The sequence below is a fragment of the Monodelphis domestica genome, chromosome 3 (assembly GCF_027887165.1).
Source record: "Monodelphis domestica isolate mMonDom1 chromosome 3, mMonDom1.pri, whole genome shotgun sequence".
Lineage (NCBI taxonomy): Eukaryota > Metazoa > Chordata > Mammalia > Didelphimorphia > Didelphidae > Monodelphis > Monodelphis domestica.
In genome coordinates this window covers 286,388,689-286,411,953 of record NC_077229.1, presented here as the reverse complement: position 1 = coordinate 286,411,953, position 23,265 = coordinate 286,388,689, and positions in this window count along the sequence as shown.

Here is a 23,265-nt window from a genome sequence, read left to right as displayed (position 1 = left end):
TAGAGATTATGGAAGTAAGTTACAAATGTCTGATATAATTCCTCAAACCATCTAGGTATTTAATAGCCAATAATTTAATGTCACTTATTTCCTTTGAGATAAATTTGGCCAGAACGGATTTATTCCCCAATAATTAATGAGTCAACAAGTTTTGTTCCAGGGAAGATAGAAAATAATCTGAAGGTACTAGACAGATACAATGTGATGGTGATGTAGGGGAAGATGAGCTGAACAGCCTTTCCATTATCATTGCCAACTTTGGGGGGTTTTGATAGGAATTAGTCTCCAGGTATTAGTGTAATAGATAAGTCCAAAATATTTAAGAAATAATGATAATAATAATAATTCTTATAATTATAGCTAACACTAATATTGTGCTTTAAGGTATTTGAAGCACTTTATATACATATAATCTAATTTGATCTTTACAGTAACTTTGTGAGGTAGGTGCTATTATTATAACAATTTTACAAATGAGCATACTGAGATTGACAGATTAAGCAATTTACCAAGGTCACACAACTCTTACATATTTGAGGTTGGATTAGAACCCAGGTCTCTCTGATTCCAAGTCTTGCACTCAGTCCGCTCTGCCATTTATCTGTTGAAATGAAATCCCTTCAAGCTAGAAAAATAAAAACCTGAAAACTGCCTTGACGTAATTTAGATGAACTCTGATGACCAGGGAGGGATAAATGAATTTGTATAATCCTTGTTTATGAATGAATTTGGGAGGGGGGAAGTGGTATTGGAACAGAAGGGCACATTTCTATAATTGGGGTAAAATAAATGGCAACTGAAATTTTAATTAAAACCTCTTTTTGAAACCTTGATGAATTTTTGTATTGTTAAACCCTGGCTTCTTTAAAATAGAATATCACCAGAAGACCACCAGGATCACATAAGTGAGTATGCTGTAGTCACTTTATAGGCTTGTTTAAAGACCAAATAAAGGACCAGCAGTCAAAAATCCCAATCCCAATCCTTGATGAGACATTAATCAAAATAATTCTAGTTTCCTTTTCTCATCATTCTTTAAGCTCACCTTACCTCCCAAATGTGACCAGAAATGCAAGTCTCCAGGAGTTTGGGTGTGACAGGGCTGCTTCTCTGGAAGAAACATCTCTTTCTTCCCTTGAAAAGGAGTTAGGGCACCAATCCCCCAAGTTTTTCTTTCCCATGTCCTCTTCTGGCAGCTCAAATAGTACCCAAATATAATTTATTACTAACGACTTGTGGTTTTAGGGAGAATAGAAAGGATGACCATTTAATCACTGGTTGTTAAGCAGTAGTTTCTACCTGCTAAACTTGGTTGTGTTTGCAAACTTTAAGAACAATTTATGAAATAAGTAAATGCTTCATAAGCAGTATTTCAAAGAATACATTGTGTTCCAATGTCTATGACAATGCTTCATATGCAGTAGTTGCTTAATAAAATGCTTGTCATAAGATTTTCAAAGGACAATTTGTGTAAGAAAAAGAAAAACAAAACTTCTTGTTTTATAATTAATCAAGACCATTTTTTCTCTTGTCTTATTGCTACCGCATTTAAATTTTCAAGAAACCTTAGAAATCATCTAATTAACTTTTCTTCCCAGCCTCCCCATCCACATTTTACAAATGATGAAACTGAGTAAGGACCAGAAAAGTATAATCACCCAGATCCTCTGAAATCAAAATCAGTCTACTTTTCACTCTACCATGATGATTTTAGGGACTATTTTTGAATATATAGCAAATGGCTACATTCTTTGCATTTAGTCATTATTTCCTCTAAAAGAAAATACGAATCAAATGTCATTCTATGTATTTTTCTCACTTATTTCCTGAACAGCTACTGTCAAAATATTCAGAAAAGCTATTTCTCCTGTAGCCCATTTCTTGTTTTTACCTGTGGGTTTTTTTTTTTCATTTTTTTGTAATTTCTCCACTGACCTTAAAAACTCCCCAACCTTAAGAAAATATTCCCCTGACCTCACTCATAGCAAGATTTAGATAGGAGTGTTTTAAATCTTGGCATTTGACAGTGCCATTGTTTTGACAAACTCAAATGAATCAGCACTTTCTTTTCTAGTGAAGAAAACAAGAGAGTAATAGAGAAAATGAATCATGAACAATGTATGAAAGATTTATGGGTAAATTTTAAAATACATGGTAAATACTCTTTGTAGCATTTGTTGAGGATCTATTTAGGAATGTTTGCTAAGAAAATGCTTCTATTTTATAATCCTTTTAAAAATAACATTACAATTCAAGTCATTCCAACTTTATGATGTTTCTAGGTCTCCTTCCCATAGGAATAACTTTTGGAAACGAATAGTTTATAGTATTCTACATTTAAATTATCCTTTAGATCAAGTCAGAAGGCCTGGGTTCAAATCCTCTCCTAGCATTTATTATGTTGAAGGAACTAGTTGTTTAAAGTCTTTAAGTCTTAGTTGCTTCATCTGTAAAATGATGAAATTGAACGATATGACCACTATTTTTTTTCATCCCCAAATCAAGGATTCTCTGAGAGTTCCCATGAGATACCTGCTATTTGCCTACATGAAGGAATTTGCAAATTTGTTCATATTGCCATTCTTGATTAGGGCTTTCACCAGGGCAGTCACAATAGTAACTGAGTTACTATTAACTACTTGGATCTATACTCCAATAGAGTACTAAGTGGCAGCTTTTCTGTTAAATACACACACCTGCTTCCCCTTCATGAATAGTTGCCTCTACCTAATCTCAATCCTTTTTGGCCTATATCGTGTAGAAGACAGTTGAGTGATATTATTAAATTAAAATCTGGCATTGCTTGCAGAAGTATTTGGCAGGATGCCATGTATAAAAGGAGGGGCTTAGAGTCAGGAGGACCAAGTTAAAATCTGGCCTCAGACACTTAATAGCTATGTGATCCTGGTAAGTCACTGAATTCTGTTTGCCTCAGTTTCCTCATCTGTAAAGTGAGCTGGAGAAAGAATTGGCAAAATCACTCCAGTATCATTTTAAGGAAAATTCCTAATGGGGTCACGAAGAGTCAGACATGACTAATTGTCTAAACAACAAAAAAGCAGAAGTACCACTAGAGAGTCATGCTTCTTTATTCTTGTGCCAAAAGAACTTTAATATTTTTCATCCTCTGGGTTATTTAGAATGGACAACATAGGAGGATAGCATTTGAGAAGATACTACTTTGGCCAATGAGTGGGCAAGAAAAATACATAATGATTGTTCATGCCCTTAAGTTGGATAAAAGCAGCATCAGTCTAAGTCATGAAAGAATGATTTCTTTTCTGGGAATTGTCCCCCTGCCTTTCCCCCCTGCATCCCCACCTGGCTGGCTTGGATAGACATGAAACATTAATAGGGAAGGAACAACTCAATCTGTTCTCAATCTCATCTTCTGTGCCAAGTGTTTTAAAAAAGGAAGTCCTATGTGTTGTGATTTATTTCCATAACCACAATGAATTGTCTGTTGTGCTCACACTCCAGAGAAAGAAAAAAAGCAAGGTCATTTTCTAAATCATCTCAGTTCCTTTTGAAAGCTGGGAAGTTAATCAATAACAACTTCTGGAACAAGTTTTGTTCTGTGAGACTCATTGATCTTGGTGTCATAATAATGAAAGTCTACAAGTAGCCTGATTATTATAGTCAATGACAGAGAGTAAATAAGGGAAAGTTAAAATGCCTTTAAAAAAATAAAAATAGGTTACTCATATTCAGATTAGCAGTTAGGTAGTGGATAAAATGTCAGGCCTGGAGTCAGGAAGACCTGATTTCAAATCCACTTTCAGACATTGATTGTATGACCCTGGACAAGTCACTTAACCTTGTTTATTTCAGTTTCCTCATCTGTATAATGAGCTGGAGAAGGAAATGACAAAGTCACTCCAATATCTTTGCCAAGAAAATCCCTCAAATGGGGTGAGGAAGAGTCTATATGACTGAAAATGACTAAACAATAATAAAACATACAGCTCCTAATTCACAGATACCCAACATACAAAGAGTCACAGTTTCATTGATCTTATTTCCTTTTTTCCCCCTCTTTCTCCCACTTCTACTATTGCAATGGGGAACTTTGTGAGAAAAAAAATCATTTAATTTTTAGAGAAATTATGGGTTTGGAACAAGAAAAAGTTATGAAAATGTGTAACAGTTTAGGGGAGAGACTGTAGAATTGCCAACAAATCTCTTTTTCCACACTGAATTTTTCACTTGATTTTATTATACTCTCTAAAATTCTACCGAATAGATTCACTGGGTTGAGAGGGATAGCTAAACTGTCAGGTGGAATAATTAGGATCCGAAAAAAATCTTACAGTAGGGTTAGAATAATAGGTTGACTCCAATAAGATGAAATTTAATAGGATTAAATGTAAAGTAACATTTTTGGATTCAAAAAATCATCTGCCCCAATAGAGAATGTGGAAGATAGTGGGTAGGATACACAGAATGAACAAGATGATGAAGCCTCTCTGTTCTAGCCTGGTCAGATCACATGAAACGTGTGGTATTTGGTTCCCAGTGCCACATTTTAGTAAAGCTTTACTTTTGAGAGCATTTCATGAAGAGAGGCCAGTTTAGTAAGGGCATTAAAATTTGCTTGTGTGAAAATGATATGAAGGTATATTCATCCTTAAAAAAAATATTGAGAGAGAATATGACTTCTAACTTTAAATAATTGAAAGACTGTTATAGAGATGATGGATTAGATTTTTTTTCTCCTTGCCCCTGGTGGCTACAAGTAGGACTAAAATGTCAAAGCCAAATGGAGTGAGATTTCAGATACCTACAGCAAGACCTCATTTTATATGAACTCAACACATGTGAATTTGGGTATATCCTATTGGCAATTAAAAAAAAACAAAGGCAGAGTAATACATAAAATAAAATAAAGAAAATTATTATATGCTAAATCTGTGCCGTTTTCTTAGATGAGGCAAAATCTCATAGTACTTTGCCCAATCATGCTCATTCTCGATCTCAGATAACTGTGAGTCATTACATTTTGGGGGGGCCAAACCTTAGTTCCCACATCAGTCTTTGTCCAGAGTTCTCACTTGTAAGAAGTAGTGTCTCTGGCAGAGCAGTGCTTTTCTTTATTTCATTAATGCTATTATTATTAAAAAGGGCCCCAAAGTACAAGAGTATTGATGCTGGTAGCTCTGAGTAGCCTAAAAAAATCATAAAGAAACTAGATATGTTTGTATAAGAAATAATAAATAATGGGGTTTGCCAGTATGCATGATTTTTAACTTATACTTAGAGCATATTGTTCACTTGAAATGAGTCCCAACTATTTGTGGAAAAATTCCTAACTCAATTTTTCAAAGTAAAATAGAGTATTTTGGGAAATAATAAATCCTCAAACCTGACGATTTTTAAGTACAGGCTGTAATGTCATTTTCTGAGGATGTTTTATGGGAGATTCTTCTTCTCTAGAGGTCTGATTTAATGGCCTTGACTCTAACTCTGGAATTCTATTCCTTGATTAAGCACTTAATCAAATTCTTATTAAAACTCGATTCTAAAAATACAAAATAAAATGCCTTTTGGCACATGGCAATTTGGGGATCAGGGAAAAATGAGACTTGGGTAAGAGACCATAATTGGAATGTGGGAAAGATAAAGACACTGAGCTGAAGGTATGGAGAAATGGACACTAGGAAGTAGCAGGAAGTATAAACCTTGACTATTAAATAAAATTGTCTAGGATCCTCTTCTTCTGTATTGAATGGCCATGATGCTATCATGAGTACTGTATTTCAGCTATTTTATCAGTGTTACATAGGACTAGAAGAAACCACAGAGGCCACCTAATCCAACTCCATCATTGAATATGTGAAGAAACTGAGGTCCAAAAAGGTCATTTGCTTAAGGTCACTGGGATATAAAATGGCAGAGTTAGAATTCAAATTCAGGCCCTCTGACTTCAAATGCAGGTCTCTTTGCCCTGCCCTGAGCTGCCTCCTATGGATTAGATAGATTTTCATAGGCTGGCCCAAGAACCCCACTTCTAAGACCTTTTCTAAAGGAAAATGAATTTCAAATAACTGACATAAATGAAGTCTCTTGTTCTCTAATTGCATGCATAAGTCAAGGGACTGCTTGCATTCTTCCAGTTGGGTGTAAATTTTAACATTTTAGTGCTTTAAATCAGAGGGCCAAGTGGTCTCCTTTGAAGAACTGGATTAAAATACAATTGGGAAAAAATATACAAGCAAAAATATGATAAAATTTAGATAGCATTATATTTTAAATTAAGTCCATATGCAGCCTGCAGGGATCTTTATGTACAGATTCCTGCCCCCTTTACAGTTGAGTTTGACATTGTTGCTCTCGGTCATTCTGAGAGTGATCTTTCATCCATTCAAGTCAGCAGTTCTTTGTCTGAGCCTGTACTCTATCAAAGATAGGAAGATGGACTGAACAAGGTCTCTGAACATAAAAATCTTACTGCCTAATGGGAGAGTTGACTTAAGTATTTCCCACCATGACTGCTACTCCTCGGTAAACCATCTCCACCAATGACATAATGGGGTTGGCTAATTCACCTTTGGATAGAACAGCAAATATACTAACTAGTATTCAAATTCTCCCCATCTGATCCATCCATCTTCAGTGTCTCTTTTCTAAAATGCTATTCAAAACCTACTAGAGACATAGAGAAGATGAGTCATCAGTTCCTTTCTGTGGTCAGCTATCACAAGATCAGATGCCAGAACTTGGGGGATGGGGGTGGGAAGGAGTGCGCTCTTAAAGACCTAGTCCAATGCGCTAAATTTCCAAAAAAGTGGAAACTGGAGCCCAGAGAAGGCTCATGACTTATCCAAGGTTTTACCTGATGCGTTGCTCTTTTTTTTCACCTTTGTTCATTATTGGAATTGTGTGTGCAGGTGTGTGGCTTCTTTTTTTTCAGATCCTGACCCAGTGCTTCTTGTCATATCAATCATAGTCTCCCCCTTACCCCCAAGAAGTTCCTTGTCCTGGGTGGAGAGTGCTAATAGTGAGCAATTAGTAAGCTGGGTCATTTCTCAGAGTCTTACTATGTTCTATGCTTTGCCTTTCTAATTACTTGAAAAGTATAGCTGGTAAATAGGACAGGTTAAAAAACCACCATTGTCAGCGAAACACTGATGTTATCAAGAAAGCATGTGTCATCTAATTTCAGCTTTTGAAGGTGGAGTTTGAAAAAGCAGAAATGAAGCTTTCCCAGCCGCCAGCGGGGAGCCAGCCACCCTGCTCAGCCTTGTGGGAATGGGCTGCTGGCGACCTCAGCCCCAGGTGCCCCAGATAAAAGGAGACTGCGGCAGGATGCTCATTTCTGCTCCTCCATCGCTTAGACACGTAGAAATGAATTTCATTTCTCCAGTCAGACTGGTCTGTGGAAAATTTAGATTTAGCCCAATACAAATATCTCCTTTGTGAATTTAGGCACAAAAGACTGCTCAAAGCCTCCGACCAGGTGTGGTTGCGCAGTTTCATTGCTCAGGGCTAATTATTCATAAAATAGAATCCACCCAGGAAAGTGGCTCATCTGGTTTGACACCTTCTTCAGGGAAACTTTTAAAGGGCCATCCCCACATTGTAAAGCAGGGCTCTATTTCACCTCAAAGCAACAAATAAAATGACACAGGTGGATTTCAAACACCACCACCACTACCACACACACAGGGGTTATTTTCAGGGGAAGTTCTCCACCCTGCGTTTTGCATACCTTATTGAAATAAGCCTTGGAATGTAAGACAGCTATTTATTCAGTGTCTTGCCTGAGTGGTAGGGCTATAATTCCCCAATTTGTAGTTTAGAAAGAGCTTGTTTTAAATGGAATGTTGATAGAGATGTATTGGAAAGTTCAACAATAATTCAATATGCCTCTTGGGAAATGTGGTATGTGGTGTATGTATCTTTATCAAGATACTCATGAAGCTTCGAAGCGGCTGAGAGATTGAGAGCCAAGACTAGAGATGGGAGGTCCTGGGTTTAAATCTGGTCTCAACTGTGTGATCCTGGGCAAGTCACTTGACCCCTATTGCCTACCCCTTACCACTCTTCTGCTTTGGAATCAATACATAGCATTGATTCTAAGATGGAAAAGTAAGGGTTTAAAAAAAAAAAAAGAAACAGGTTTACAAGGATGACCATAGACAAAAGAACCTATCAACTTTGATATTTTATAAATAAGATACATTCATTATGAAGAAAAAAAAGAAAAAATACAGGCTGCAGTCATAAAGTAGATATCAAGAGATGTATCATGGGATCTTTAATTTAAATTTCTTTCCATCAAAATATATTTCCTTACAAAAGAACTGGGAGTAGGGCATTTGTAGAATGCAAAATAGGAAGTCTGGATGCTTTCTAAGGAGTCCTAATACTCTAAATCTATGACAGGATAGATTGTCATACTGATTTTAAGGAAAAAACTCTTGAATACATAATTAAAAAAACATTTATTAAGAACTTACTGTGTGCTAGACACCAAAGACATAAATAAATAAAAGTATAGCAGTTTCTTGTCTCAAGAAGCTTTTAGAATATCCAATTCACATAGAATAATGGTGGTCAATTAGGCACACTTTGTTTGGTCCAGGTAGTTAAAACAATGGTGAATGTCAGAGTAAGAGAATGGATTGGTACACCCTATCTAGGAACCATCTTAGAATTGGTTTGATCATGGTTCCTGGTTCCTGAATTAGATGGAAGGTGAAGGGTAAGGGCAGTGAGGGAATTGACAATGAGGTGGAAGAGAAAGTGGTTAGAAAAGAGGGAGCAAAGAGGGGACCTTTCTGCAATAGAGTTCCTAAAACTGTCAATCAGGAGAGAAGGCTTGAGGTGGAAAATACTCACCTAGGTATGGTGAGGGGCTTTGCAAAAGGGGGCCAGAGAGGAGAGAATGAACAAAATTGTGTTTGTAGTAACATTCAGGTATCATTCATATTCAGACAAAAATATTCTTATGAGAATTCTAATTTGGCAAAAATTATTAGGCTTTCAATATTGTCAGGTTTCAATATTGTCAGTCAAGAGTAAAAGGTAACACTCTCTTTCTGAAATAATGAGCAAGGTGATTACTGTCCCTGGACCTGAGTTTCTTCATCTGCAAAATGTGATTCAACTAGATCATCAGTTTTCAAAGTGTGGTCCTCCAACCCCTGGAGGTCTCTGAGATATTTTGGGGGTGAGGTCAAACCATTTTCATACTATCAAGTCATTATTTGCCTATTAAAATGCTCCTCCCTTTCTAAACTACATTTGGAATTACATAGTTGAAACTATATTTCAACTACATATTTTCCATGCATAAATATAAGTAAGGTTTTCTTCATCTACTTCACTAAAAAAAAAAATCATAGTGGATAGAATGAATATTGGATGTGAGAATCTAGCTGTTTTCTATTTGACTAGATATTAAAGAGATTTGAAAAAATACCACCACTCTTCCTATTATTTTTATTTAAGAAAATGTACTTATTTTTTCATAAAAATGTTATTTGTTAACTTATAATCAATTTATTATTATAATTTATTTAAATTTCTCTAATATAGTTAGTATTTTCAGAGATTTTATTTTTCCTTCAATTAAATGTAAAAACAACTTTTAAACTTTTAAAAAAAATTTTGAACCAAAATTTCCCCTTCATCCCTCCCCACTCCCTGACATAGAAATCAATTTGTAATATAGTCAGTGTTGATAGATGTAACCCAAATTAGCAAAAGCTCTTTAAAGTCCTCACTTTTTAAGAGTTTAAAGGGGTACCAGACCAAAGATCTGTAGGCCAGAAGATTCTGTATAGGTAGAAAGAAGAATATTGTTATCTTTGCTCTCATCATGTGTTCTAAACTAGACTCCACTTCAGTATAAAGTAAATAGTCATATCCACTATCTTTTGTTTAGATTTTTTCTCAACCCCAAGGACCTAATAAAGCAGATTTAGCAGATTAACAAGCTTCTGTTTCCTCTCTTTTAATGTAACAAAATACCCTGTTAACATTTCCAAAGCCAGCTGTAGACATCTTGTAATCCATAAAAAGTCCATTATTTTCTCTGCATTCTATGCTACTATATACATACCAATTGAAAAGTATCTCATAAATTTGAGCTAACTTCATAAAGTATTTTTATGAATCAATGAAATATTTATTAAGCACTTACTATGGGCACAACACTAAGATAAGCACCAGGGAAACAAATATAAACTAAAAAGACAGAACCTATTCTAAACATCCTAATGGTAGAGAACACAGAATGTTTCAGCTGTTACTACTTTGGAAAGTTCTTAGAGTCCTTTGGGTGCGATGGCAAAGACATTGGTAATGTTTCTTTAATGTCATTTTCACTGAGAAAATCAAACCTTCTAAAGTTGAACCATTTGACAGTTCAAGGACTTAAGTTGTTCTTAAGAGTTCTCTTTTCTTGGTCCTTAACAGCTCTGTCTGAGCCTCTGGAGGTCATTATACATTTGTATAGGGTTTATTATATGCCAGGCTCTTTAATAATAAGCATTTTATAAATAACATGTCAAAGAAAATTATAGTACAGTTTCATGAATGAATATAGATACAAAAAGTTTAAATAAAAAAACTAACAAGGAGACTACAACAATATATTGCAAGGATCATTTACTATAAAAAGGTAGCATTTATATCAGGAATTCAGGGATAGGGATGGTTTAAAACTATAAGCATAATTGACTATATCAATAACCAAACTAGCAGAAATCACATGATTATCTCAATAGATGCATTTCCAAAAAAGTCTTTGACAAAATACACCACTATTTCTACTAAAAACACAAGAAAGCTTAAGAATAAATGGACCATTCCTTGAAATGATCAGTGTTACCTTTAGCAAGTTTCATCTGTAATGGGGATAAGTTAGAAACCTTCCCAATAAGATCAGGGTTGAAGCAAGGATGCCCATTATCAACACTATTATTTAATATTGTACTAGAAATGCTAGCTTTTGCAATAAGAAAATATAGAGACCTGGCCTGGAGTCCCTGTATGATTTTTACCTGTGGGTAATACCCTGAGGAGGAGAAGGGAGACTAAGGAAATGGGTAAATAATAAAGACTCAGAGACAACAAGTTAGAAGATATGGGGAGTGGCGCAAACTCTGATATTATTTCCCACTGAGAGCTAATGGGAAATATGAGGAATAAGAAAATATATGGGGAGTAACAACTCCTTAATGCCTCCTATGGACAAGAGAGTCTGAGCATTAATAGGAAGCATTGGGGTGACAGCATCGCAAGGATCAACAGGAAAAGATAGGAGAGAGCACTTTGAAGATACAGGGAAGTAAGAGTGTAAGAGAAGAGGAGGGAAGAGAGAAAGAGAAGAGTAGGGAAGAGAGGAGATTCACGCTTGTTCCCCAGTATTTATTGGAGGTTTTTAAGAAAGTGGACTAGGAGGAGATCAACACATAGGTAACATGGCATAGGTCTCAACATTGGTTGAATTGACAATGACAAGATCAAAGAGGTGGAGATTAATCCAGCCCATGCTTTGCAAATGAATGTACTCTGAGCCAGGGCAGCTTGGCTGTCAAGGATGAATGAATTTGCCCAACCTTTGCTAGTCCTTTGGACTGTCCCTTTCCATACCATGTGTCTGGTAAATGGATATACAGGATACAATATCAATACATCAGTCATACTTCCCAGACGCTAACATGCCTGGTATGCTACAGAAAAGACAAAGAATTGAAGGAATTAGAGAAGGCAAAGAGGAACTAAACTATCACTTTTGCAGATAATATGATAGAATAATTAGAGAATCCCAGAGAATCAACTAAAAAACTAGGTGAAATAATAACTTTACTCAAGTTGTAGGATACAAAATAAATCCACTCAAATTATTAACATTTCAATATATTAACAAGAAAGTTCAGTGGGATATAGAAAGATAAATTCCATTTAAAATAACTCTAGTCAATATAAAAAACCTGGAACTTATTTGCCAAGACAAACCCAGGAATTATATGAACACAATTAAAAAACATGTTTCACACAAATAAAGTCAGGTTTAAACAATTGGAAAAACATTAATTGCTCATGAGTTGATTGAGCTAATACAATAACAATGATAATTTTATCTAAATTAATTTACTTATTCAGTTCTATACCAATCAAACCACCAACTAATTATTTTTAGAAATTAGAAAAAATAATAACAAAATTCATCTGGAAGAACAAAAGGCCAAGAATATCAAGGGAATTAATGAAAAAAATATGAAGGAAGGTGGCCTAGCAGCATCAGATCTCAAACTATACTATACAACAGTAATCATCAAAATAGTCTGGTACTGGCTAAGAAATAGAATGATAGATCAGTGGAATAGATTAGATACATAACATACAAGGGGTTATGAACTAAGCAACCTCATGTTTGCTGAACCCAAAGACTCCAGTTTGGGGGATAAAGACTTACTATTTAACAAAAACTGCTGGAAAATTGGGAAATACTATGGCAGAAACCAGGTGTAGACCAACATATCACACCCTAAACCAAGATAAGGTAAAAATGGGTATGTGATTTAGATATAAAGAGTGATACCATAAGTAAATTAGGGGAAATAGAATAGTTTATGTGGCAGATCTATGGAGAAGAGAATTTATGACTAAACAGGAGACAGAGAACGTTACAAGATATAATTGAATTATTTTGATTATATTAAATGCAAAACTTTTATACAAACAATTCCATTGTAACCAAGATTAGGTGGGAAACAACAAACTAAGGGGGAAATTTATAGCACATTTCTCTGATAAAGGTCTAATTTCTCAAATCTATAGAGAATTAACTAAAATTTATAAGAGTACATGCCAGTTTCCTTTGGAAAAATGAAAGGCACATTTTATTTAATGATCAATATATTCATATCTATTGAACTCTACATGTCTCAGTGATTCTGAGTCACTGGAGGTAATCATCCAAACGCCTTTCCTCCTCCCTCCAATCCTATTCCTTATTGCCAGCCCTTTCAGTCTTTCCACCCTAAAGACTCAATCAAACACTACCTTCCCATTCTTCTGTGCCCTCGGGAATGCCTGCTCCATAAGGCAGTATATTTACCTTAATTTTAAATCTTTTTCTCTCCTGTTCTTTCCATTTTATAATAATGAATGAAATATGACGCCCTTCTCCAATGATATAGCCTACCTCACCACCTTTTTCAGCATGGTCACACATTTCCTTTGGCTCATGAATAAAGGTAGGGGAGTTGGACTACTCTCTGCCCCCTCTTCCATTGCCACTTCCAGGTTCTCCTCCTATCACCATCACTCAGTAACCTTCCCTCTTTTGAAGGTACATACAGTCCACATCTTCCACTAGATCAAATTCCTGATAGCAGTTGTCTACAACCCTCCCCCCCCCCCAGGACTCTCCTTTTCTTTCCTCAATGAATTCAGCACAAATTATAATCTTTATCCCCCCCACTCCTGCTCTCCTATTAGAAGACTTCAACATATATATTGACATGCTCTCAAATACTCTCCAATTCTTAATTTACTTTCTATAACATACTCCTCCACTCTACTTAAGCCACACACAAAGATGGTCATATATCCTTGAACTTACTAATACCCACAATTGCATCACCTCAATATTCCATACTTGGAAATTCCCTTTTCTGTTATCAATCTATTGTATTTCTACCTTTCTTTTAATATTTCCATATGAAACCCAGTTCTTTGACCACAGCATGACTTCCAATCCCCTGATATCACATTTATTTCCTAGACTATCATCCTTGCACTAGTAACTCCTTCCTCCTTTTTCCATCCTGATACCTTGGTGAATCAACTTAACTCTGTCCTCTTTTTTGAGTCTCTGGTACCCTTATCATATTGTCAATTATTCTCTGCTAAGCCTCAGTTTTAGGATTACTCCTGGCATCTTCCTCTGTTGCTCTTATACACATGCTGCTGTATGAAAGTTGAGAAAATTGTGCTACAGTTCTGAGTCCATTATAAATTTATCTTACATGACCTTAGCTTAAGACTCCAAACTGCTAGGTAATTTCCTTCATCAATAACTCATCATCCTACTTTCCCCAATGACTCTTCCAAACCTCTTGTGCTCTCCTTAAATTTTCCATTTTTCTCCCTGTACCCTTTCAGCTGAGAAACTCAATCCATATTTAATGAAAAAATTGAGATCATTCACCAAGATCTCACTTTTATCCCTTCCTTATTATCTCTTGTCACTAAGATGCCTTCTGCTATTATCCTTCCCTTCACTCCAACTCAGATGAAGACATTCTCACTTTATCCTTCCACCCTTGCTAATTATCATCCTATATCTGTTCTTCCCATTGTGCCTAAATTTGAGAAGTTCATGTATAATATGTGTTTCCATTTCCTCTCCTCTCTTTTCTTAAATGTCTAACAGCATCCATTCTACTGACTCTGTTATCTCCAAAGTTGCCAATGATTTTTTACTTGCCAAATTCAATGATCTTTTCTCAACCTTCATTCTTTTTTACTTCTCTTTTTTCGTAACACCACTCTCTCTAAGTTCTCTTCTAGGAACCATTCTGTCTCCTTTGCCAGATCATTTTCCAGATCATGACCTCTAATTTTTGGTGTCCCTTGGGGTTCTGTCCTAGTCCCCCTTCTTTCTTTCTCTATAACATGTCACTTTGTAATCTCATGTGCTCCTATGGATTTAATTGCCATCTCTGTGTTATGATTCTTAAATCTACTTACTGACCCCCATTTTTATGTCTCTGATTACCTGTTGAACATCTCAAATTAGATGTGCAGTAGACATCTTACACTCAACATATTAAAAACTGAACTCATCTTTTCTCCCCACTTCTAGTCTTTCCTATTACTGTTGAGGGCACTACTATAATCACAGATATAAACCTCTACCCCTCACTCTCACCACCCATATCCAATCTGCTTCCAAGGTCATTGAACCATTGCAACATCTCTTAAATATTCCCCCTTCTCTGTTCTGATTCTGCTATATTAATGTAGGTCCTTATCCTCTCATGCCTGGACTACTACTGCAATAGCCGTCTGGTTGGTCTGATTCTTAATAATCTTCCATCATTTTATTCTAACCTCCCTTTAGTCACCAAAGTGATTTACCAAAGGCATGGCTACAGTCACATCACCCTCAAAATCAGCAAACATTAGTGGTTCCCTATGACTTTTGGAATAAAAATTATCTTCTTTTGGTGTTTAAAGCCCTTTATAACCTAGCCCATTTTCCCCATCTTACTGGTCCTCTTAGATCTTACCCTCTTTCCCCCTACTCTTTGATCCCATGACAAATTGTTATAAAGTTTTAAAAATATATAGAAAATGTATTTGAATAAGGTTACTCTCTTAAAGGTTGTACTTTAATAGGGTCAATGGGACTTTTATTGTGTAATGAAGTAATGAAAAAGTTGCCTTCGCATGAGTTAAAGCAACATCTTCCATCCATTTATTAATTGCATCCTCCAAAACTGTTAATAGAAAAGAGAATTATAAGTAGGAAAAAAGTTAGGTATGAGAAAGGCTGGAATTTGTCCAGCATGGGATAGAATGTGTTATAAGAATACTCATTGCTACATTTCCCTGACTTCAGCATAGTGCTTATAGCCCAGTTTGGGGAAATAAGATAGCTATTACCCTGCCACACCTCAACTGTGGTGAAAAGACCATTGTTTTTTTTACAATCAGATGACTTACATTCATTTCTCAGCCAAATTTGAGTCTCAGTTTCCTTATTAAAAATGGGGATAATACTTGCACCATTTACTCCTTAGGGCTATTGTAAGGAAAGTGCTTAGAAATCTTCAAGTGTAGCATAAATAAATATTCTTTTTCTTATAACTGCAAGGCAGGAAATTAAAAGGCAGCTGGGCTCTTAGCATAAAGTGGAGTCTTTAAGCAATACTCTCTTGTCTGTAAGGTTGGCTTTGAATTCTTTCTTTATGGTATTAATTATGCCCAGCTGTAATCCGGAATGAAGAGATGTGGTAGATGTTAGTTCTCAAGGAAAAGAAGACTTTAGTCTTTCATTACATGCACTAAAATATCATTTTCAGAATTAGTATTTTTTCAGAAATGTATATCAGAGTTATTTCTAAATGAATACATTATTCACATTCTGAGTTGTTAAAACAACTAAATACATGCCTTCCTTCTTCCTTTTCTTCTTTGCTCAGTCCCTTTCTCCTCATCTTTCCTGTCCTTTTTCTTCTTTGTCTTTACTTTTCTGTTTCTCCTAAAATTCTCAAGACTCCCCCTGAAGATAGAACACATTCCTTCCCACAAGGTGGATGATTAATGATTTTTAAAATGAACATGAGAAATCAATAGAAACTTAGTCTTATCTATAGAAGTCTCATTAAGAAACTTGTATATGAATATGAACCTCATGAAAATTAAGAGGGAGGAACATTGTCAGTGTAATTAAAATTTGAAAACACTTACACATGATGGACATGGTTCTACTTCTCTCACAATTGATACAAGATTAGAATTAAGAAGGGGGGTAATGATGCATTTTAGTCACTCTTTCAAAATCCAGAAACCCAGAAGTACTTCTGGAGACGAACATAAAATAAACAAAAGAAAGTCCTATAGTTTTTTGTTTTCCATAATTGTGTGTTTTTGAAATAGAATATAAGATCTCTGTTTTTAAGAAACACAGAAATGTTATTCAAATTGTAAAATACACTTGAAACCAGCTTAACAAAAATTATATGTTCAGACCAGTGGTGTCATACTGAAATAGAAAGAGGAGCCATTTAAACTACTGAAGTCCCCTGTAGTCCTCATGGTGACTTATAAAACCATATAATATTATCTATGTTCTAATGTATTTTTACTTATTTTGTTAAATATTTCCCAATTATATTTTAATCTGGTCCAGGTCATGGAAGGGAGTGCCCAATGGGCAATGTATTTTATGCTTCTGATGTAAATGAAGCATCATATGTTGTCTTAGGTCCTCAGTTATGTTCATAATGACCCTATGAATGCCTCTGTCATCTAGCCAAGGGAACACAAGTATATTAATTCAGTTGACTATTTCATAATCACCAATTAAAGAAGTGTGCATTGTCTACAATAGTTCTGAAAATGTTAATGGGCTTGATGCTTCACTCATTCATCTTTCATTTAAAGTGCTGCCTTTCCCCTTATTCATTGCTGGTGGAACTGCAAATTCATAGTACCTTCCTGGAAACCAAACTGGCAGTAAGCAGTAAAAGTTGCATAAATAATTATTCCCTTTTGACATACTAATCCAATTGCAATGTATTCTGAGAATATTATCAAAAGAGAAGAGAAAATTAAATATATATATACATATGTGTATATATATATATATATAATTTTTAAAAGCAGCCTTGTTTACAATTATAAAAAAAAAACAAAACTAGAAGTAATCTAAATGCCCATTGGTGGTGGAAGAGTTAAATAGTCTTGGATTTTATTGTTAATGGAATGTGATAATGCAATTCAAATGAATAAGTATAAGATGGACAGAGATTTCTAAAAAGTCTTTTATGAAGTAAAATGTGCAAAAAAAGTAGGGCAAGAACACACTACTTGCTATAACCATGAGAATAAAAGTAATTGGGGATAGAGAAATGAGACAATAATTACAATGGAAACAGAAACCATAACTGAAATGTTATGTCACCTATGTATCAAAATGGAAATATTAAAAAAAAACATTAAAATGGAAATATTGATAATGTCCAAATAGGCTTAGTCAATAAGTAATGTTAAATTAAGAAAATATTTCTTAAAATAAAATATTTTAAAGTTATAGATTTCTGTATTTAAATTGGAAAGGGAACCTAAGGATTATTTGGCAGATGACTAGATTCTAATCCAACCTCATCTTGCAAAAGAGAAAACTAAAACTGAAGGTCATATAGGTAGTATATGGCCAAAGTTGGAGTTTAAATTTGAGTTTCTGATCCAAATTCAACTATCTTTCTATTATAGGTATTAGAAAGCTATTGAAATTTATTTTTAATAGATTCATTCTGGTGTAGAACTTAGTGTATTTTTTTTTTCAAAATGGAGATGCTTATCTACCGTGTAATATCACCAAGATCTCCTTGCTTCACCCTTTCTTTGAATTTTATTACAGAAGCAACATGTATTTGTGACATCATTAAGAGACTGGAAGTAGAATTATCCTTGTTTGAGATACAGTAAAACTCTTGAATTTCTGAACTAATAAATGGAAGGATGGCTGTGTCTAATTAAATAGCATTTCTATGGATTCATGCAGTTGTGTATAATAAAGTGTTTCCATTTTGGCTTCAGAAAGCTTTATGAAATGTTCAGCAGTTCCCTCCCTTAATTATGCTTTACTTAAAGAAAAATAAAATTAATTTATATTTCTCAATTATTCATTATTTGGGAAACTGAGGGAGGGAGGTTAGAATTAAGTTTAACTGGGGGAGGATAAAAATTGACTGAAAACACTCAAGGTATATGATCTTCATGTGAATAATAGGGAATTACATATATTTGGGACCTTTTATACTAATATTTTTATAGCTATGTCTTTATCAGAGATCTCATGTTTAATTTATTCATTTTCTTATTATTTAATAAATTTGATGCCAGAGTTTTCAAGTTGACTTTGGCTTTATTAAATTATTATTTAGATTCTCAGTAAAATTCAATCATTTTTGTCCCTACTTCTGAAAATCTAATTTTAAATATCTACATAGTAATAATAACAACAACAAAAACTTACATTGATATAGTGCTTCAATATTTACAAAATATTTTGTCTGTAATAACTCTTAAAAGTGTACTATTAGCCCCATTTTACTGAGGATTAAACTGGAACCCATAAAATTTATTTCTTATTCAGTTGTCCATATTTGTTAGCACTAGAGCTAAAACATAAAACTAAAGTCTATTAATTCCAAGTCTAATTTCCAACTGTGTTGTCCAGCATTCAAGGTCCCCCCACTATTAAATTTAATGTACATTCAGTTACCATCTACTATGTGCAAGGTATTAGATTTCACTAGCCTTTCATTAACAAAGGTAGCTTGAGGTATAGCAATTATCAAACAGTTTTAGGGAATTAAAGCCATAATCACATAGCAAGTACCATCTCCTCCAAAATATTTGGAATGACTTCAACCACGAAGAAAACAGAATCATGAGATTTTTGTGATGAAAGTACAGTAATAGACATTACAGATGGAATACAGTATTAAGTCATCCAAATTCTTTCCAGGAAAGAATTGTTTATTTTTCTTAATGTGATAGCATTGTGAGATATAGCACTTATTTTCATAGTGAAGTATCACAGTCATTTTGTTATTTTTCTTAAACTAACATGCTTCAACCTCATAACAATCATTTCCCAATTAAAACCTGCTTGTCTTCTGAACTTTTCTATTTTTTTTGAGGGCAACACCAATCTCCCTGAAGCTTGAAACCCACATCAATTTTTATTCTTCTTTCTCCTTCATGCCCCAAATCTAATACTGATCTTCTCCCAAAATATTTCATTTGTCTCTCCTCCTTTCCTTGGGCTAATTCTGAGCTCCATTCCCTCTCTACTAATAGGCACACAACTAGAAGAAACTACTTCAGCATGCTTTATAAGCACTTGTCTTTGTGCTCTCTCCTATAGGATACATTCTTCCCTTTGCTACCATAGTAATCTATGTAATGCAGAGAACTGACCAGGTAATTCCTCTACCTCAAAACGTTTGTGGCTCTCCATTGCTCAGATTCTCAGCCAGTCACTCAAAGTCCTCCACAATCTTATTCCAACCTACCTTAGCCAACATTATTTCATACTGTTTTTCTTGACATACTCTATAGTTCAACTAAATCAGCATATTTTCTTTTCTCCCTAAAAACTGTAAGTAGGAATTCTGATGATTGAGACAAAGGGTAGAAGTGGAGGGGTTGGGGAGAGAGAATCTGGAGACAGAACGTAAGGCAGGCTATAGTCATCTACTCCAATGCATACACAAAAGGAATCTCCATTAGAACATACCTGGAGCATCCCTTCACCTCTTCGGTTGTGGTCATGAAGAAACAGAGTCCTGTCTGGATAAGGGTCAATGCAGGAATCAGCAGGGCAATAGGGTCACAGAAGACATTTCTGAAGAGCACACTAGTTTGAAACCACTGAAAAGAAGGTAAAGTTCAAAGTCAAGAAATAGTCTGGAAAAATGAGCAAAAAACAACAAAGAAACTTGACAACAAAAACTACTATGGTGACAAGGAAGCTCAAGGCACATATCCAGAACACAATGACCTGAAAACATGTAAAAGGAAAGTCTCAAATAAAAATGCAGATTGGTGTGATCCCAATAAAAACTATTAGAAGAGCTAAAGAAGATAAAAAAAAAACTATTTAAAAAATAAAATGTGGAAAAATTGACAAAAGAAATGAAAGCTCTTCAAGAGAATTATGAGGAAAGTATTAATAGCTTTGGAAAGGGGGTACAAACATTCTGAAAAAATAACTCCGTAAAATGTGAGTTGTTCAAGTGAAACATAATGACTCCATGAGACATCAAGAAACAATACAAAGTCAAAAGAATGAAAAATTGGAAGAAAATTTGAAATATCTCATAGGAAGAATAACTGGCCTAGAAAATACATTATGGGTAAATAATTTAAGAATTATATGGCTACTTGAAAGCAATGATTGAAAAAAGAGCCTAAGCATCCTATTTCAGGAAATTATAGAGGGTAAAACAGATATTGAAAGAATACACTAGTCTTCTCCTGAAAGAAATTCCAAAATAAGAAATCACAGTAATATTATAGCCCACATCCTATGGTCAAGGAGAAAATACCAAAAATAGTCAAAAAAATAATTCAAATACAATGTAACCATAGTCAGGGTCACAGAAGACTTAACAACTACAACTATAAATGAAAAGAGAAAATATAATATGATAGTTCAGGAAACAAAAGAACTAGAATTTTAACAAAGAAAACCTACCCAGCAAAACTATGAATGATTTATAAGGGGAAAATCAATATTTAAAGAAATAGAGGACTTTCAGGCATTACTTTTGAAAAGATCAGAGTAGAATAAAAATTTTAACATTCAAACACAAGACTGAAGAGCAGCAAAAAAAATTAAATGTGATGTTTATATGGGTTTGTTATTTGGAGTTTAGACTTTAAAAATCAATTTATAGCAAAAATGAATAATATGGAAATAGGTATCAAGTGATAACATTTGTACAACATGGGGAATTGCTTGTTGACTCTGGGAGGAGAAAAAGAGGAGAGGGGGGAAAAGGAATAATTTATACATGAAAAAATATTAAAAAATTGAAATTTAGAAAATAGTTAAATGTGAGTAAGAAATCATTAGTAACTTAAGGTTAAACTGTTGGCATTCCTATATAGGAAGACATTACATGTAATCCATATAAGTACTATATCATCATTAGGGCAGTTAAAAAGAGGGCATGGATTTGAGTCTCTTATGTTGGGATGATTTCAAAAGAAGAATGGAAAGGCACAAAAAAAATGGATGTGCTGGGAAAAGGGGGAAAGATGAGAAAAAACAGGAAAAATTATTTCACATGAAAGAGGTATTATAAAGAGGGAAAATTGAGTTGAGAAAGCAATTTTTGAACCTTACTTTTATATGAAATTATCCTAGGAGGGAAGAAAATATATAAGTTTGAACATGTGTACATATGTATACTTAAAATATATACATGGATACTCATACATACAGAAACACATGATTGGTTAGGAAATTCATCTTACCCAAAAAGGAGGGCAAGACACTAAGAGAAAAAAGAAGTTATAAGAAGAAGGGTAAAGAAGATAGGGAAAAAAAGAAGGTTAAATAGAAAAGAATATACTGTTAAAATTGTATCTATAAAGCTGAAAGGAATAAACTCACTCATAAAATGGAAGAGAATAGCAAAATGGATTAGAAATCAAAATTCAACCATTTGTTGTTTTTAAGAAACACATTTGAAACAGAAAGACACATAGATTTGAAATAAGAGACTAGAGCATAATCTATTATGCTTCGATTTAGTAATTACAATTATATGGTTACAGTGATTACAATCAGATAAAAAAAAGAAAAAAATAGACCTAATTATAAGGGAATAATCAGGGAAACCATATTTTACTCAACACACACACACACACACACATATAAACAAGAATGAAGTTAAAGAGATGAATAGAATTTTAGGAATGTTAGCTATAAAAGACCTCTGGAGAAAATTAGATAGGAATAGGAAGGAATACACTTATTCTGTTATATACATCTTCACAAAAAATGACCACATATTAGGACTTAAAAATGTCACCTTTTCAAATGTTGAAAAGCAAGTATATTAAGTGCACTCTTTTTAGACCATAATGCAATAAAAATTACATTTGGTAAAGAGGCTTTAAAGTGTAGATTGAAAATTAATTTTAAATTAGGTAATGTAATCTTAAAGAAAAAATGAATAATTTCATTAATGATAATGGCAACAAGACAGCATAACAAAATGGAAAAAGATAACCCTAACCAATTTGTCCAGAGAATATTAACTCAATTTGTAAAAATAAAACACTAGCAAGGTGATAATGGTAATATATCACAAAGATTGTACATTGTGACTGGGAATACAGGGCTGGTTCAATATTAGGAAAACTTTAAGCATACTTGACTATATTAATAACAAAAAAGGGGGGAAAATCACAATTATGTCAGGAGATAGACAAAAAATTTTGACGAATCCAACACCATTTCCTATTAAAAACATTAGAAGGCATAAGAAAAAGTGGAACTTTTATTAAAGAAAATTAGTATTTCTCTCAAACTAAAGACAAACATTATTGGCAATGGGGATAAATCAAAGTTTTTTAAATAACATCAAGAGTGAAGCAGTGAAGTCCACCAATACCATTATTATTCATCATTGTACTAGAAATGCTAACTATAACAATGGGACAAGAAAAAGAAACTGAAGGAATAAGAACAAGTAAGCAAATAAAATTACCAGTTTTTTGCATATGATAAAATGATATATTTAGAAAACCCCAGAAAGCCAATTAAAAATAAGCCAATTAAAATAAATTTAAAAAATAAATTAAAAAAAGAGAAATTTCATTAAAAATAAAAATTAGCAATATAAAACATGGGAATCTATGTACCAAAACTACTAAGCTATGTGAATACAATTATAAAACACTCCATAACATAAAGATATAAATAATTGAAGAAATATTAATTGCTTATGGATAGGCTGAACCAATACAATTAAATGACAATTCTGCCTAAAT